We start from the raw sequence: 19,835 nt of genomic DNA, 5'->3' as shown, positions 1-19,835 counted from the left end.
TGACTCAGAGATTAACAAATATTAGTCAACCGGACGGCCTTCAACAATGAGCGAATGTTGCATTTCCTGTATGAACTTACTTGCATCGTCATTTGATACTGGGAGATATTTTTTTCGGAGTTCAGTGTTTTTGTGTTTGAATTTTGCATTTTGCATTTTGATGATACCATCTTTGATATTTTTGATACTTGATTAAATGCAGTTCTTAACAGTGGAACTATTTTTCATGACCGTAGATATCAAAAGTGTATCTACTATTCTTCGTTTTGTAGTTAATGATCTGTAAAATTAGAGGATGTATTTGTACTTTCAGTTGAGCTTTAAATTTCAGAATAGAATTTCAAAGCGTAGAACAAAAAAAAAAACCAGGTTTACAATCACCACAAAATTTTATGAATTGTTATTGCAGATTTTGTATTGGCTTTAGATATTTTTAGAATTTAATTTAATTGCCACGTCTGTTTAAATATACCTCATCGCTATTAATTCTTCTTTATAGGTGTGTGTGTGTAAAGTTTTGAAGTCTATTATAAAAATGGTACAGTTTCATCGTCTTGTGTTATGTCATTTCCGGAGGAGATATGAGACGGATTTGTGATTTCTAAAATCCCATCTTTTTTGAAGGATATTTCTGTGATGGATATATGTGAGATTGAAAGTTTTTTTTACAGTGCATATGAGACATATAAAAGTAAAGTGTTTAAGAAGTGTTTTGGGCTGGAACAAAATGATATTTGTCGTGAAGATAAAAATAAAGCATTTCAAAAGAGTTGGAAATCTACGTCTTTAGCGTACATCACAGATTTGGTCCGCCAATGCATCCATTCATAACCTGAAGTTATTCTTTCTGTTGAATGGCTATTTTTTTGGACATTTTGGATAAGAACTCTTCTAGCCGTTTAACAATGCCGATGTCTTCTGTAAGTATCCTGCTAATTTCGTTAGTAAATTCATGTTTAAAATGCACACCTCTTTAACTGATGTTTGGAACTTTAAATACACAAAACGTCATTTGATAGTATGCAAGTTTTCAGTTTAAGTTTACTGATAAATGCTATATCGTATAATTTCATCTATCTGCATACTAAGTCAGGAAGATAAATTAATTGATGGAATTTGCTGCAAATTTACCTCTTCATCGACAAAGGAACATGAAAAACATTGAAAATATTATGATACATCGCTGTGTATACAAGAAGCATAAGAACCGTTATAAAGTGTCAATTAATAGTACTTCAGCATCAAGCAATCGTCAACGATTTGTAACTCAGCGTCAAACACTCGTCATAAAACGTCAACCACTGTCATTCAAGCGTCAAACAATAGTTCATCACCGTCACCGTCAAGCTATCGTACTTCAGCGTGATAATAGCGGTTAGAATAATATTTTGTGAATTCAATTTGATTGACAGCACTGTTTGAATATACCTCATCGCTATTAATGGTTCTTTATAGGTGTGTGTGAAGATTTGAAGTCTATATTTAAATTATTAGAGTTCATCAACATTTGTCTTGTCATTACCGGAGAAGAGATGAGACGAATTTGTGATTTCTAAAATCCCATATTTTTTTTAAGAACGTTAATGTGATGGATCGATATAGGTGAGATTCAAAGTTTTGCAGTGCCTTCCTATTATTAATTTATTTATCACATATTTCAAGCTTGATAAAATAAGCAAATATCGAATTATGTTGAATATTTCAAACATAAAATTAAAAAAACCTGTATTATAACCATTTTCGCATTGTGGCGTCATATTATTTCAATTATGACGTCAACATTTTATGGGAAAGTTTGTGAATTATAAAAAAAAATATGTGTTATAAATGCCAATGAAACAACTCTCCATGATACAGAGATTAACAAATATTAGTCAACCGTACGGCCTTCAACAATAAGCAAATGTTGCATTTCCTGTATGAACTTACTTGCATTGTCATTTGATTTTGGGAGATATTTTTCTCGGAGTTTAGTGTTTTTGAATTTTGCATTTTGCATTTTGATGATACAATCTTTGATAATTTTGATACTTGATTAATTGCAGTTCTTAACAGTGGAACTTTTTTCCTTGACCAAAGATAACAAAAGTGTATCTACTATTCTCCGTTTTGTAGTTAATGATCTGTAAAATTAGAGGATGTATTCATACTTTCAGTTGAGCTTTAAATTTCAGAATAGAATTGCAAAGCGTAGAACAAGAAAACAGGTTTGGAATCACCACAAAATTTTATGAAAAAATTGTTATTGCAGATTTTGTATTGGCTTTAGATATTTTTAGAATTTAATTTGATTGCCACGTCTGTTTAAATATACCTCATCGCTATTAATTCTCCTTTATAGGTGTGTTTGTGTAAAGTTTTGAAGTCTATTATAAAAATTGTACAGTTTCATCGTCTTGTGTTATGTCATTACCGGAGGAGATATGAGACGGATTTGAGATTTCTAAAACCCCATCTTTTTTGAAGGATATTTCTGTGATGGATATATGTGAGATTCAAAGTTTTTCAGTGCATATGAAACATATAAAAGTAAAGCGTTTAAGAAGTGTTTTGGGCTGGAACAAAATGATATTTGTCGTGAAGATAAAGATAAAGCATTTCAAAAGAGTTGGAAATCTACGTTTTTAGCGTACATCAAAGATTTGGTCCGCCAATGCATCCATTCATAACCTGAAGTTATTCTTTCTGTTGAATGGCTATTTTTTGGACAATTGGATAAGAACTCTTCTAGCCGTTTAACAATGCCGATGTCTTCTGTAAGTATCCTGCTAATTTTGTTAGTAAATTTATGTTTAAAATGCACACCTCTTTAACTGATGTTTGGAACTTTAAATACACAAAACTTCATTTGATAGTATGCATGTTCTCAGTTAAAGTTTACTGATAAATGCTATATCGTATAATTTCATCTATCTGCATACTAAGTCAGGAAGATAAATTAATTGATAGAATTTGCTACAAATTTACCTCTTCATCGACAAAGGAACATGAAAAACATTGAAAATATTATGATACATCGCTGTGTATACAAGAAGCATAAGAACCGTTATAAAGTGTCAATTAATAGTACTTCAGCGTCAAACAAGCGTCAACGATTTGTACTTCAGCGTCAAACACTCGTCATTAAGCGTCAACCACTGTCATTCAAGCGCCAAACAATAGTTCATCACCGTCAAGCTATCGTACTTCAGCGTGATAATAGCGGTTAGAATAACATTAGCGGTCCGGAGTCATATACTGTTGATTCATTATTGTTCGTTGGATACCAATTTTTGTCGTTTTCGTGGGTAAATGTAAACAACGAAATTAAATGTTCAACGAATGACAAACTTTCCTATAGGCTTGTATGCAAACTTCGACAAAACCACGAAATTAAATATCCACAAACATGTAAGTTTTCCTTATCCCACGAACATTGATACTATAACAATGGTCATTTTCCTAACTTGGTACAGGACATTTTAAGAAAAAATGGTGGATTGAACCTGGTTTTGTGGCATGCCAAACCTCCCGGTTTAATGGCAATGTTAAATATAACATTAAAATAACAACATTACATGACAGGACTACAATACAAATAAATGGGAGAACATATAGAACAGAGTAACACACGAATAATAGCTAACAAAAGGTACCAGGTTTAAAATTTATTACCCAAGACATGCGTTTCTTTCACACACACAAGACTTGTGACGCTCTGAAAAAAAAATAAATTCGAAAGCCAAAACAAGTGCAAAGTTGAAGAGCACTGAGGACCAAAAATTTAAAAAAATGTTGTGCCCAATACGGCTAGGGATTTCTACCTGGGATAAGAACATCATCATTATTAAATAATTCATACGCTTGCAAACAGTTAATTTATAAAAACCATGACTACAGTGTATATAATAGATATACATGATAAAACCGAAGTGTTGACTAACAACAGAATAAATACGGATACATTACATAAAACAACCTAGTCCAGCACATCGAAATACACAGCCGAATAGCCAAAGCCTCAACGCACAAAGTGACGTCGCATTTGAAATTAAAAAAAACCACACAAAGTGTATTATCTAGCTATGTCGGTGTTTTGATTGATTGTTCAATGCAATGTTCATTGAGGTTATGAAGAACTTATAATTTACTAAGATCTCATCCTTCTCAAATGATATGTTTTTGTATGTGAGATGACCTGAGGGCTCATTTATTTCTAATTCTTTTACAAGACACTCGTAGTAGATCGATTAACATACAAGGACAATATTTTTCAACTAATGAATAGGGATTGTTTTGACAAATTCTAAAAAAGTGTTCAGTTCAACTTCTTCTCGTTTAGCCCATGCTCTGGCGTTGTCAATGGAATCATTAATTTCTAGTATTTTGAAGTTATGGTTCAAATTTATGTGTTGAGAAATCACCTTTATGTTCATGTTTAATTCTGTTTAGATCACCAGCAATACCATGACCAGATCTTTATCTTTTTTTGAAACAATTGGTTTCTTAGTTGAAAGTGAAAAATATGGAACAAAACATTTGTAAATCCATTTAAGCACAATTAATTGTCGTCTAAGTTGCGAACACATATGACCGAAAATAAATGACAGTAAAGGAACGAAAAATTATTTAGCGATTTTAGCAGCAGAAATTCCCTACTAACCGTTATAAAAATATATACACCTGCGCTCAGACATTTAATGTAAAAAATATTTGACCAAATATAGGTGCATTGGAAGATGTAGCTTATCTTCCTTTTAAAAATCTACAGGTCCTCCAAAATCATCGTCAGAAAATGTGAAAACATACATTTTCAGGCAAAATGTTGAAAGTGGTTTAAACAAAACAAAACTGACTGTTTTGTGAGTTGTATTTAATAGTTCAAGACACATTTAATTCAACATCAATTATATATACTTAATCAGTATGGTATATGCAATTCAATAAAAACATAAAAAATTGTGTATAAAATTTGACAGAAAACAATTAACAGCAATTGATCGACAAAGTGTTTACCGTCTTAAGCAAAGGTATTTCTACCTGACCTCCGGAAAATATACAGAACTGCTTTTTAGGACAATACAATCGCAACACATTTAACCAAATATTGCAGGATTGGAAGTTGTGGCTGACTTTCTGTTCTAACGCAAAATATCCTCATATTTGACCATCATAAATAATTACACCTAGTGTTTTGACCACAAATTTATAAATATATTGAAGCAAAAATTACTTTTTTTTCAATGCATTTTATTATAACTAAAATCAATAGAACTTTATAGTAATTCAGTTAGGTTCCTTATTTTTTTACCAGCACGAGAAAAAAAGTTCAAATATCAAGGAAAAATATGATCGTAAAATATTGACATAAGCGGAACGACAAATTATTTAGCTCTGAAAGCAACAGGTATTCCAACTTATCGTCAAAATAAGAAAGACAATAAAATGGCAACTTTTTTTTATCAAGTATAGCTGCATTATAATGTGTTGCTTACAGTTTGTTTTCAACAATATGTCCCTCGAAATGAGCATAAAAATAAGTAGACAAAATTGATAACAAAAATTGATAACTCAATTTTAGAAAAAAACTGTTTTGTGGCTAGCATTTAAATGTAAAAACATATAATGCAAAAGCATTTAAACATACCAACGGAACGAAACGACAAAATTGTTCAATGTATTTCCGACTTGTCGGCGTAAAATATTTAAACCTGCACTTGACACAAACGGGAAAAAATATTTGAGAAAATAAAGCTGCCTTGTCTCACTGTTAGTTTATTATAATAGGTTCCCTAAATTGACCGACATTGTATTAGACAGAAATTTTCAGACAAAAATGTGTATATCTATTTAAGGAACATGTACTCTCGTGAGTTTAATGTTAAAAAAACCAAAACAATTACAATACAAAAGCAGTAAAACATACCATACAAGATCTTTATCTGCAACTCTAGTTATATACATTAACTTGTCAAAACTGTATTGATATTTCAATGTAGCTGTTGTATAATTATAGAAGAAGTATTCATTATTTAAGTCAAATATTTCGATAATTAAATTCATATTGAGTGAGAACAACTAAGAATTTTGTTTTTCTAGAAATGCAAATACAATTAAAAACCAATTGTTCAAAGAACAATTGAAGGTCTTTCCACAAGTAAAGATCTATTTTATTATCAAAATATTAAAAATCAATGTAAAATGTCAGTTCCTCTGACTTTATAATGTACAAGTATGAATTTAAAGCAAAGGTCAAAATCTAGAACGTCCTATTAACCTTTGACCTTGACCTCAATTTCAAGGTCACCAACCAAGGACCTCAAATAAAAAGACCCTAGGTCTGTAATATGTATGGTTAATGAGTTATATCACTTTAGGCATGATTTTAAATATAAGATGGGCGAAAACTCTCATTTATTGTTTACGCACCCTTCCAACCAAAATTTATAAGTTACAACATGTCGCAACTCACAATTTAGTAACAATAATTTGTCAATATCTTTCACGGTTGTTGAAAATAAGAGAAAATAAGCCAAAATCAAATTTAGAATATGACCTTGACCTTTGACCTTGACCTTATTTTCATTTTTTTGGACCAAGGAACTTAAATCCAAAGACCCTAGGCCTATATCACTGATGGTTTACCAGTTAGAAACGCATATCACTTATATCAAATGCATAAGGGGAAATAACTCTCATATGGAGTCTCCGGATAGCTTCGGTCCAAATGAATATCCTGATCCTGAAGAAGTAACGAGCAATTTGGTAAAATAAATTTGTCGTAATCTTTTACGGTTGCGCAGGAGTAGTGGCCACAAGAAAAACAGTGTTTGGGGAGATAACTCTTACAACGTAAAGTATTTTGTTATGCAGTTGTAAATTTTTAAAGCGTATAAACTATACAACATCAAATTCCAAATATCTAATCGACATCTTTTGAAATATCAATACTACGCAAGAAAAAATTTAGGCGGAAGAAAAAAAAAAAAAATTAAAAACCAATTGTTCAGAGAACAATTGAAGGTCTTTCCACAAGTAAAGATCTTTTTTATTATCAAAATATTAAAAATCAATCTAAAATGTCAGTTCCTATGACTTTATAAGGTATAAATATGAATTTAAAGCAAAGGTCAAAATCTAGAACGTCCAATTAACCTTTGACCTTGACCTCAATTTCAAGGTCACCAACAAAGGACCTCAAATAAAAAGACCCTAGGTCTGTAATAGGTATGGTTAATGAGTTATATTACTTTAGGCATGATTTTAAATTTAAGATGGGCGAAAACTCTCATTTATTGTTTACGCACCCTTCCAACCAAATTTTTTTAGATACAACATGTCGCAACTCACAATTAAGTAAAAATAATTTGTCAATATCTTGCACGGTTGTTGAAAATAAGAGAAAATAAGCCAAAATCAAAATTTAGAATATGACCTTGACCTTTGACCTTGACCTTATTTTCATGTTTTTGGACCAAGGAACTTAAATCGAAAGACCCTAGGCCTATATCACTGATGGTTTACCAGTTAGAAACGCATATCACTTATATCAAATGCATAAGGGGAAATAACTCTCATATGGAGTCTCCGGATAGCTTCGGTCCAAATGAATATCCTAATCCTGAAGAAGTAACGAGCAATTTGGTAAAATAAATTTGTCGTAATCTTTTACGGTCGCGAAGGAGTAGTGGCCACAAGAAAAACAGTGTTTGGGGAGATAACTCTTACAACGTAAAGTATTTTGTTACGCAGTTGTAAATTTTTAAAGCGTTTAAACTATACGACATCATATTCCAAATATCTATGCGACATCTTTTGAAACATCAATACTACGCAAGAACAAAATTTAGGCGGAAGAAAAAAAAAAAATAATAATAATCCGAACAAATTCAATAGGTCTTTCCACGGAAAAGTGGAAAGACCTAATAATAATCAGAACAAATTCAATAGGTCTTTCCACGGAAAAGTGGAAAGACCTAATTATTGATCTTAAAACATAAATATTTGCTACTTTATTGCCGATGAAAAGGCCACCAATAATTAGAATTGTTAAAAAAAAAATTGTTGAACAATTATCATACAATTATAGTAAATGGCACGGACATCTTTAATGAAAAAGCATTTCTTATAATTTAACTCGTATCTATACTATTAAACGAAAAGACCTCATTTTGTGTGTCGCTTCTCTTCCTTCCACAATAAATCAATCATCATGCCTCTGTGTCCTATGGGTAACATGCATAGTCGCATTTGTCATCCATTCTTATGATTATTCAGATTGTGTTATTTTGGGAGAAAAACGACAAAAAAGGAGTCCGGATATGATTCCATCATTGGACTAACTTTTAGTCATAGATAAGACTTCCGGTTTGAAAAATTCACAAATACAACCAATCGTATGATAGATAACAAAAATGAAAAATAAATAAGCCAATCAGGGCGTTCTCATTATCATGGTGCTTAGATCGTAGAAACCACAACTATTATACCTCCTTATAGAGGACAATTATTTTTCGCGTTTATCTACATGTAAACTACGACTATACTTCTTTAATATATAGAGACTCTGTATTCTGTCAGGGACTTTCTATGTTAGTATAACATGCTCAACTTCAACTAAAACTACCTCGACCAAAAACTTATACTGAAGCGGGACAGACGGACGGACGAACGAACGAACGAACGAACGAACGAACGAACGAACGAACGAACGAACGAACGAACGAACGCACAGACTAGAAAACATAATGCCCATAAATGTTGAAAGGGAAAATAGTGATTTGGCAAAAATGAAAGTAAGGTAGAGATTAAAGGAGGCAGGACCTATTTCGGGAAAATAGAGATTTGGCAAAAATGAAAGTAAGGTAGAGATGAAAGGGAGGCAGGACCTATTTCGGAGTGTCGGGATTGGGTGTTTTTAACGTTGAGTCGTTTGTGTTTTCTCTTATTTTTTAGATAAGACGTGGCACGGTACTTATCTATCCCAAATTCTTGTATTTGGTTTTGATGTTATATTTGTTATTCTCGTGGTGTTTTGTGTGTTGCTTTTCGGTGTTGTGTCGTTGTTCTCCTCTTATATTTAATGCGTTTCCCTCGGTTTTAGTTTGTTACCCCGATTTTGTTTTTTGTCCATGGATTTATGAGTTTTGAACAGCGGTATACTACTGTTGCCTTTATTTAAGCTCGGGATTTGGGGATTGATTCTTACGGGATCCGGGGATATATTTTTCGATTTTGGGATTTCGGGATATAAATTTCTTTAAATTCTGCATCTCGGGATTTCGGGATCAGGACCCTTCTGACCACCCCTCAAATTAGCCTTAGTCGGTCTTAGTTATTTATAAATGATTCATATCCTACCATTGGCATGTTAATAAGGCTCTCAAAAGAAAAAAACACTGATGGATTGTCCTAGAAGCATATTTTATTAGACTAATAATGGTCTATATATAAGCAGTTACATTTATTTCATTTTTGAAACTGTGAAATTTTTAATTTGATTTTACTTTTACCAAAAGAAGCATTGTAGCAAAGGAGAAGAATAATTGTGGTCCGAGGCCAGACACACGAAAATAATTGAATTTAACAGAAAGGAAATAAATATCGGACTTTGGAAAAAGGGAGGGGGCTTTTGATACCTTTTATGAACTTCTCCATAATATCCTTTACAAAAAGCATCATACAACAGTTCACAAGCTGTATATGTCCGCGATTTCGCGGCTGTGTTCTAGTTATATATAATTGTTAAAACTTTCATACATGAGTAAAATCATTTTTATGAAAAATCACTAAATTTTATGAATGGGAATTATAATACATACTTGAAACTGTAAACTACGTGTTATTTAATCATTTTAAAAATAATAAAATTTGAAAATCAACATGAAAATGAAAGAAGATGTCAGCGTAACAAACGCCAAGGTTTAAAGAAATGGTAAATCTTATAATACATCGTTTGCCAATTTTCAAAATAGTCGAATAATTTATTTAAATTTAATTTAACACCTACAAATGTGTAGACTTCAAGTCACAGACAATTTATTATAAAATCAAGAGAGGAAACAAAACTGCAGTTTTGGTGTGGACTACTATATATTCCGTAAAGCTTATTTACAGCACAAATGAATGACCATGTTGAAAATGTGTTTGAGATAAAGTATTTTCTATGATAATTGAATTTTATTCAAATGAAACAGAAAAAAGGCATAGAAAAGTTTATAGCAGGTTTGTGTTAATGTAAAGTATATCATATATAAAAAAAAAAACTTTAGATCAGATATCTTGAAGGATCAATATATATGGAAAAAAGTAAAAAGTAATCAAATGCAAGACAAGTTGAACGATCATTTCAATGCCTTTTTCTTGATATCTGTATTAGAAATCTCGACAAAATACGAAAATAAATGTACAACACTTTTACCAACATACATTTACAATTGACAGTTTGATGCAAAGCAGGATTGACCTATCCCGTCCCCGCTATTACTATTGCTCCATTCAGAGTTCATGTGATTTCCTAAGCCTTTGTTCTTTTCCGGCGTATTTGTATCGTTTATTGGTTTAATGAGAGTCAAGTTGAGCTACATTGTGATAGAAAAAAAAGATAATGTTCTTAATGCAAAATGAAGAAGTGATATGTCTACACGCAAAAAATCCAACTCTAAACCAAACTTTTATAACAGTCTTTTTTTTGTGTTGAGAGTTGCTTAATGCTGTTTGTCATTTGAATGTTGTTGGTTTTTAGTTTCTTGCCATGTGAGTGATTTTTTATTCGATTAATTTGAACTTACTTTTGATATATTTCGCTTATGTTTTGGGGGATATTTTTGAGTCGCTTCATTTGTCGAAATTATTTACTAAATTTCAGCGATGCTTGATTTTAGGATGAATCAGATATGAAAGATTGCATTTTGACATCAATTTTCTTAAAGCTTCGTTATTAGTTTTCAGCCAAACTATCAAATCAAACGTAAAAGCAACGTTAAGCTTGAGACGTGTTACTTTTCTTTGACTTAGTTAATAGCAAGATATCTTTGAAAATATTGATAAAAAAAAAGAGTCAACCGAAATTATACAGCGTTTTAACCAACATGTAATTCAAATTGAACGTCAGAAATTATAAAAGAATGAAGTTTTTGAAAACGAATTATTACCACTAGATCATAATACTGCATTGTGAGTAATGAATTTGACATTTGAACCGCTTAAGGGGCAAATATAATCAGTTGCAATAATTACAGCAAAGCATTCACAATAAGTTGTTGGTGTGTTCCAAGAATTAAAGAAAAAAACACATTAATCAACTCTTAAAGAAAAATAAGTTGCCGGCATTTTCATCATATGTATTTCCGAGTATTTAAATATCTAAATTAACGTCCGGATCATGTAAATATCAAGTTTCGAACAAAAAGTTGTTAACAGATTTGAGTGACAATTGTTCACTATCTTAGATATTTAGATATCAAAATAGTTGTTTTTTTTGTACATTTACCGAATATGTGTCTGTGTATGTTACCGAAAAGACTGTCATGGCTGGTAATAGATGAATTTCAGCAGGTGCTTGCCTTGTCAACGCAGATGCAAGTTTCGTTTTTTTGTGTTTGTGTTTTTCCCTATGAATTGTACCTATTTAAGATATAAAGAACATTTGAATATAAAAAATACTGTTCTCTCTAATAAAGCGCATATAACTAATTTTTCAATAATGGAGTGAATTTTTGTGAACTACAATAAAAATAGTTAAAATTTTTAAAGATGAATTATTTAAAATAAAGATCTCTACGAAAAAAAACCAACAAATAGTTAAAAAGAATTGTTGTATTGTACGCACATTAATATATCTAAAATTTAAACATACAAACTTATAATAGTGTTAAACATATTAATGAGATCTTAACGTATAATGGTACAACGATTTTACGAATTAACCGTCAGAAAGATATGTATGTTTAAAGTTTCATACACTACACTACAAAATCAATCTTGCATATACTAGTTCATTGGTGAGTGTTTATTACAATAAAAAAAAAGCGTTATCAAAACAAAAATACATGTTGATCAATTGTTTGATGAATGGTATATTATTTGACAATATAAATTCGTTTATATTTTACAGAGAAAAAAAGCGACAAAAAAGAATAATGCCGACCTCTCTAAGTGTATAGTCGATCAGATTCAAACAAAGTTTTTAAGAAAAGACGTAAGGAGGTATCACTTAAACTAGCCTACATATAAAAGCGCCGTTAAAAACAATTGAAAACGACAATTTCGTGTTTATTGTGTTTTAATTTCATGCAAAAACAACCCAAATGAAACGCAAAAACAATTTTAAAAGTAATACATGTTTCTTTTTATCCTAAATATATGAAAGGGTCTTTTAAAAATCTTCGAAAATAGTGACGAAATCTGAACGCAAGTTTATGCTGAACTGTTACTAATGAGTATATCCAATCGATCGTCCAAAATATTTAAGCTTTATGTTTCAGATAATACATTATAAAAACACCAAAAAGAAGCATAACTACATTGCGTGTCATGTTTAAAATTTCAGCAAAATGAATGCATACCAGTAGTTGGTCCGGAGTTGAAGGAAGGTCTCGAAAATTATAGAGAATAACGAAGGTATTTGACTCAAAATAATTCCACGTTTTTTAAAATAGGTAATTCAGATATTTGAAGTTCATGCAATTGCTAAGCGTAATGTTTCAGACAAAAAATAGAGGAATCATAACTGCATTGTCAGTCATGTATTGAAATTTCGGCAAACCGTACGGCAAATACAAAAAAAATATAATACATATGGATTCTTACATACAAAAAATACATGTAAAATAGATGTATATGTCTGGGTACCGTTTCACAATGCCTTCGTAAGTCTACGTGTCATCGTACGTCAATCGTAAATTAATCGTAGGATTTATAGCCGTTTCACAAAGCAGTCGTAAGTTGAGATGATCGTAAATAATGCGTAAATCCTGGTGTAACTTACTACAGCTATACCTAGTCGTAACTCCATCGCAGATTTTTACGAAAATGAATTAATCCATCTAACATGGCTGCAGCGTTCTTTATTCTTAGTTAAGATGCCTCAAATGTTAGAGGACGAAGACTAATCTTCATTATTTTAGAACTACACTTAAAGTCTTTATTTGTTTGATTATTTGTATATGCAAGCAACTTACATAATGCAAATCTAAGGTATTAATAACTTTTTACTCATCTTATTACGTATTACCTACAGTCCGTCTTAAAACAATTTAATAAATAGGCTTTCTATCACGTCCGCGTTCTGAAATCTATTTTTAATTATATCACATCAGGCACAGTGGTAATCGACAAAACGTTGAAAGACGGGTATTTTATTCCCATTTAGATAGAACACAATGAACATAAAATCTGATTTGGAATAGTTTCGTGGGCAATGGAATTTATTGCAACTATTTAGATATACATGTATGCCTTTCTAGTTACTATTTTTGGATCGAATTTAAAGTGAATGATATATACCAAAACTGAGGGGAGAGGTGGTAAGCTGCAAGTCAATGAGACTTTATTTAGATGCGACATGTCTTCAAAAATTAATACAGTAGAAAAGAAATTGGAAGGCGGAGTTAAAGATTGAAAGTGAAGCATTTATTTTTTCTGTTTACTTAATATTTTTTTTATTTAGGGACATAGGCATAAGTAACTGTTTTTATCCGTGGGAAGGTCGACTTTCCATATGTTATACATAGATAAAAACAAGTGCCTGTGTACATCTTTTCTCGGTCCATCTTCCTTCAAGCATATTATTGAGGGAAAGAATTACATAATAGTTCTTGAAAAACTTTTTATTATCATTATCGTGATATAATGAATGCCCACAGGACAGTGGTATTGACTAAGATAGTGATAATGACTGAGCCGAAGTCGATACCACTGTCCTACGGGCAGTAAAAACTACTATGTTTATTTCATTGCGGAACCATGTTTTTGAAAATTCTCATAAATTCAAAATGTTCAAAGCAAACTCGAGTAGTTGTACGGTTTCTATGGCAAAGAATGAAGATCGGTCGTAGTAATACTACCATTCATTTTAGTGTAATTTTTAAGCATATGAATACTAAATCAAGTTCTGATTTCCTAAACATTGCGAGCCTTTTTAGCGAGATATCGCATTATTTGTTTATTTTTTCAATTACTGGCATCGTCTCCCTCACAAAGCACACTCAATAACGTCTTCTGACACATTAGGACGTCGCTGAAAACTTATCATAAGAGATTGTGACGTTGCTGAAAATGCCTGCTCTAGTCGCATACCCGTGAAATTAATATTATTACTGAGCGACTTAACAGGGTGATGTTGGCGAAATGAAGGACGATAAGTATAGATTTTTGGATTTTCTAAACATTGATATCGTAAAATATCAGCCGCAAGCCACACTATGAACTGCTTTGGCGAGTAAGAGCAGCGAACATTATGTCAAACGGCTGATACTTAACGATATCTATACAAAAAAAAACCCGCCGATTATCTGTTTATCGTTCTATTACTGGTGTTTTATCTCTCTATAAGACAGTTTTACGCTTAATTAATGCAAGCTTGATAACGTCTTCTCACATTGTGACGTCGTTGATAACTTCTCCTCATACATTGTGACGTCGTTGATAACTTCTCCTCATACATTGTGACGTCGCTTGTAATGCCTCTTGTCGTCTCAAAGAGGTGATATAACTTAATACGGAGCGATTAACCAGGGTGATATAGGCGTATGGAAGTACAATACATGTTGTTAATCAAGTGACCTGACATCATCCCCTATTTAGTTAACAGTAAAAATTGAGAAAATTGCACATTATCAAAATTTCATATCGTGAAATACTTTTCCAATCCAGCTTATACGAATAGTTTTACACATAGACTTTTTATAACACAAAACTTGGCAAAGTCAAAGATTAATAGACGTATACAAATAATCCTTCAAGAGCACTTTAGATCACAAACTATTTTTGGTGGGGTTTCTAAGTCTTTAGTTGTGGTTTGTATACTGTTGTTTTTCTTTTGATTTTGTTTGTTTTTTGTAATGGAGTTTCATGATTTAATTGACTCACGAGTTTGAATGTACTGTTGGCATCTTGTGTAGCTCTTTTACAAGATGCTTTTTGTTGTCGTTAGGAATTTGTTTTTATCAACTGCTCTATATGATCACAAAAACGAGGCCGGCAAAAAGGAGTGCACAATAAATGTCCAGAGAAACAGTGACTGTCGGTTGAAATTAAAATTGAAAACACAATAAGTATGTTGTCGATCAAAATGTATTTGTATTAATGCAGTTCATTACAACGTAAACTTTGTTCATGACCATAAATAACAAATGTGTACCTACGATTTCCGTTTGTATAGTTAATGCTCTGTTTTATGATTGAATGTATTCGAATTTTCCATTTTGCTTTTTAATTCAGAACAGAAAAGCAACGCGTTGAAAAGTCAACAGTTTTGCAAATACCACAAAATGTAAGGATTACGGTTGCAGAATTTGAGGTAGGCTTTGAATTAATTATGAATTCAATCAGATTGACAACGCTGTTTGAATATACCTCATCATCGCTATTAATTCTTCTTTATATGTGTGTGTGAAGTTTGGAAGTCTATCATAAAAATGGAACAGTTTTATCATCATGTGTTATGTCATTACTGGAGGGGAGATGAGACGGATATGTGATTTCTAAAATTCCTTATTTTGTAAAAGATGTTTTTGTGATGTTTATGTGTTAGATTGAAAGATTTGTTTTGTAGTGCATTACTATTCCTTAATGAGATATATGTGAGCAATAATGTTTCATATTTCTTTTGTCGGAACAACATGATATTTGTCGCGAAGATGGAGATAAAGCATCCACATCCTCTGTAAATTTAAAAGGGTAAGAAATTTGCGTGATCCTCGTACATCATATATTTTTAACGTTCATCTTAATACATCACCACTCCGCTATGATCCCTCTAAATAAAGGGACCAGTTTGAGATCATCTGCCTGCACTTGACTCATTTGATTGTATAGTTCACAACTGCCACCATTTGTAACCTGAATTTCATGTTTTTGTTGAGGGGTTATATTTTGGACCAGTGGGTTAGAACTCTCCTAGCCGTTTAGCTATGTAGATGTCTCCTGTAAGTATCCTGCTAATATCTTTAAACGGTGTTTGGAACATTTAAGTCATCTGATATTATGCACGTTCTCATTAAAAATTTACTGATAAATGCTAGATCGTAAAATTTCATGGCTCTACATACTCAGGCAAAAATTAACTTTAATTATGGAATCTGCTACAAAATTACTTCTTCTTTATCGACAAATTAACATGAAAAATATTGAAAAAATTATAATAAATTGCTGTTTAATAAGCATTACAACCGTACTTTAGTGTCAAACAATAGTTCCTTAGCGTCATACAATTGATTATATTGATAATGATGGTAAAAACGACCATAGCGGTCCAGTGTTATTTATATTTATAAATACCAGTTGGTCTTTTAAAATGTACCTGCTGTCTATAAATGAAGCAAATTAAGATGAACTATAAAAAAGGTATCACCTAATAAACTTTACTCGTAATATTGTGGTATTATTAAAAATGAAACAACTAACAACCAAAGTTCATTTGAAGTGAATGTCAGCAATTATCAACCAACGAGCGGCCTACTGTGAAAATCACCAATACCGTATTTTAAGGGCATACGATACAGTTTTGATCCTGTATTTACAGTTTGATGAAAATTTTCATATAGGCTAGTTTTTGCCTGCTTAAATTAAATATGTAATAAAAAATATACCTTCATGTGCTACTTTTTGTGTTAAATGAGGTCGAAATTTTGTATATATGCTCAAAATTAGGATTTGTGGCCGTATTTTCTCTTTCGAAAGAAAGCCATAACTTTTTTTTCTAAAGATAAACACAAATTGGTTTTTGTTAGATAATTTCTAATTTTTGTATTTTATAAGTATCCTTAAAAAATATGCATTTTTTATTCAGAAATAACTCATATTTATCAAATGGTCATGAATTAAGAAAAAATCATTTTTTTTTGCTGTATGTTTATCAAAATTAAAATAATTCCTCTATTTACAGTTTTCTAAAATTTAGTCCATATAATCTCCCTGCAAAATGAAACAAAATGTCGTTTTAAAAAATAGGGGTCCATGCACTCGTTTTCAAATTAGATCAGTTTGAATGATAAAACATAGTCGAAAAATGTATCTTTTCCCGATATGTCATAGTTTGACGTCGCGAAAATAACATTTTACGTTAGCAACGTCATTACCTCCCCTGTAAATGTATCGTATACCCTTAAGCTGTACGAAGAACCAACAGTGTTAACATGCATGAGGGCAAGTATCAATTCAGATATTTTAACAACATTCGATCGAAAAGAAGATATTTTACTGCAGAGAAGAAGTAAGTTGACAATTGGAAAGTTGAAATCACCATTGCACCATAGTGTCTAGTTTCAAGTCGTCCATCCATGTCAGGAGAGAGGAACATTTCAAAATGTGAAGCAAATCTTCTACTTGCAGTCTGAGGTTCATTGAGGTATATTTAATGCAAAGGACGCACAGAAGTATAGATTATGAGATTTTCAACATTTTGATATAGTAAAATTTCAGCCACTAGCCACAATGTGAACCTTTGTCCATTGAGCACAGCGACAAGCTACAAAACTTCACATTGTGTCGATTGGCTGATATATTACGACATCTATACTATGAAAACCCGATTATCTGCTCATCGTTTTATTCATAGCCCTTCCCTTCCTTCCTTAGACAGTTTCACGCTTGACGACAGTAAACTTGATAACATCTCTACACATAGTGTAACGTCGCTGATAACGTTTCTAAAAAATTATTACGTCGTTGACAATGCTTGGTCTCGTCTAAAAGCCGTGATATGAGATTTACAGAGCGACTGAACAAGGTGAATTATGAATATGGAAGGATGATATTTATAGATAAGTACATGACATTTTTCATATTGGCCGTGGCTTGCAAAAACGTACACATAAGTACAAACTGTGTGATAAATGTGGTTTATTAATCCTTAATCCTGCTTACCCTTCCGGAGCACCTGAGATCACCCCTAGTTTTTGGTGGGGTTCGTGTTGTTTATTCTTTAGTTTTCTATGTTGTGTCGTGTGTACTATTGTTTTTCTGTTTTTCTGTTTGTCTTTTTTATTTTTAGCCATGGCGTTGTCAGTTTGTTTTAGATTTATGAGTTTGACTGTCCCTTTGGTATCTTTCGTCCCTCTTTTAAGTGACTTGACATTTACCTCCATTTATTTAAAAATGAAAATAGAGAACTTAGAAAATTATCAAAATTTCATATTGGGAGATACTTTTGTTTATCTTGCTGATACAAATTGTATGAAACTTATGATAGCATACAACTGAGTATTGTCCTAGATTAAAAGACATACTAGTATACAAATAACTATTTCGGAGCACCTCGATCACCTTAAAATAAAGGGATGTGGTATGATTGAAAATTGACAACCAAATTTTATATGAAGTGGATGTAAGCACTTATAAACCAACGAGTAGCCTTCAACAAAAAAAATAAACAATACCGTTAGTTGTTAACGTGGAATACCACCATTGATTTTCCCCTATTAGTCTTTGTTTAATGTTCACTTTTAAAAAAAATGTGTAGAAATTATCTTTGTTTCAAATAAAGAAATACTTGACATGAGTAAAGTTTTATCCTGTCCAGTACTATAGAAAAAAATTCACATAACATGTCATTGCATATAAGAAAATAACTAGCACTGGAAGTTAATCAATCAAATTTCTCCCCTTATTTTATCTGTGTACAAGGTTTAGTCACCATGTAACCTCAAGATTACAAAATATTCTATAGAAATCCCAAATAAAAAAATAATGGTGCTTTAAAATACACAAGACATATGTTTATGACACAGAAATCTTTCACTGCAATTAAATGTAGGATTAATTACCTACAACTGTCAAATTCAAGGGAATATTTTTTTTCGACATATTTTAGTATACAACCGGATGTGACGTACTATGATTTGGTGGTATTACACCTAAAAGGCACCGGCATGGATAAAAATAAATAAGATCGCAAATAATATGTCGCCTTTGAGTTCAAACAAAGACACATCATCCTGTTCAACCAATTCCTTGTTAACGAAGAACCGACAGTGTTGACATGCAGAGTTTTCTCTTATCTGGAGTTATATTCATAGCAAAGGACGCACAGAAGTAAGGAATATTCTATATATTGATATCGTTAAATATCAGCCGCGAGCCCCAATGTGAACTTTTTGGCGAGTGAACGCAACGACCAAGACAAAAAGCTTCATAATGTGTCGATGGGATGATATTTGACGACATCTTTACTAAGAAAACCCGATTATCTGTTTACCGTTGTATTTTTGGTCTTTTCCTCCTCCCTAAGACAGTTTTACATACGTGTTGTCTTGACGAAAGCAAGCTTGATAACGTCTCCCCAAACATTGTGACGTCGCTGACAACGTCTCTTTAAAAATTATTGCGTCGCTGATATACCTGCTCTCGTCTGAAAGCCGTGGAATAAGAATTATTGAGCGATTAAGGAGGGTAAAATATGGCAGGGATGGACGATGAATGTGGTAAGGTGACAAGACATCATCCTACATTTATTTAAGTTAAGATATAGATTTTTGCAAATTATCAAATTTCATCTTGTAAGATATTTTGTTTATCCAGCTGATACGAATGGTATGAAACTTATGATAGCATAACACTGGGCATTGCCAAAGATTATTAGACATAAGTATACAAATAACCCTTTTGGAGCATCTCCGATCACAACCCTTTTTTGA

The 19,835-nt window shown here is 32.0% G+C and overlaps 1 long non-coding RNA gene across 1 annotated transcript in view; it reads left to right on the top strand.

The window, feature by feature from the left end:
• LOC139490443 (uncharacterized) overlaps positions 1-19,835 on the top strand; it is a 54,592-nt gene that overhangs the window by 29,469 nt on the left and 5,288 nt on the right. Inside the window, exons 9-12 of the long non-coding RNA XR_011656332.1 lie at positions 500-1,602; positions 2,342-2,756; positions 12,530-12,600; positions 15,421-15,499. This is a non-coding gene — a long non-coding RNA (uncharacterized lncRNA). The remainder of the gene's footprint in view (positions 1-499; positions 1,603-2,341; positions 2,757-12,529; positions 12,601-15,420; positions 15,500-19,835) is intronic.

Source organism: Mytilus edulis, chromosome 1 (assembly GCF_963676685.1).
Source record: "Mytilus edulis chromosome 1, xbMytEdul2.2, whole genome shotgun sequence".
NCBI classification, from domain to species: domain Eukaryota; kingdom Metazoa; phylum Mollusca; class Bivalvia; order Mytilida; family Mytilidae; genus Mytilus; species Mytilus edulis.
Note: the sequence above shows the minus strand (reverse complement) of the source record. Positions and strands in the feature narration are given on the sequence as shown.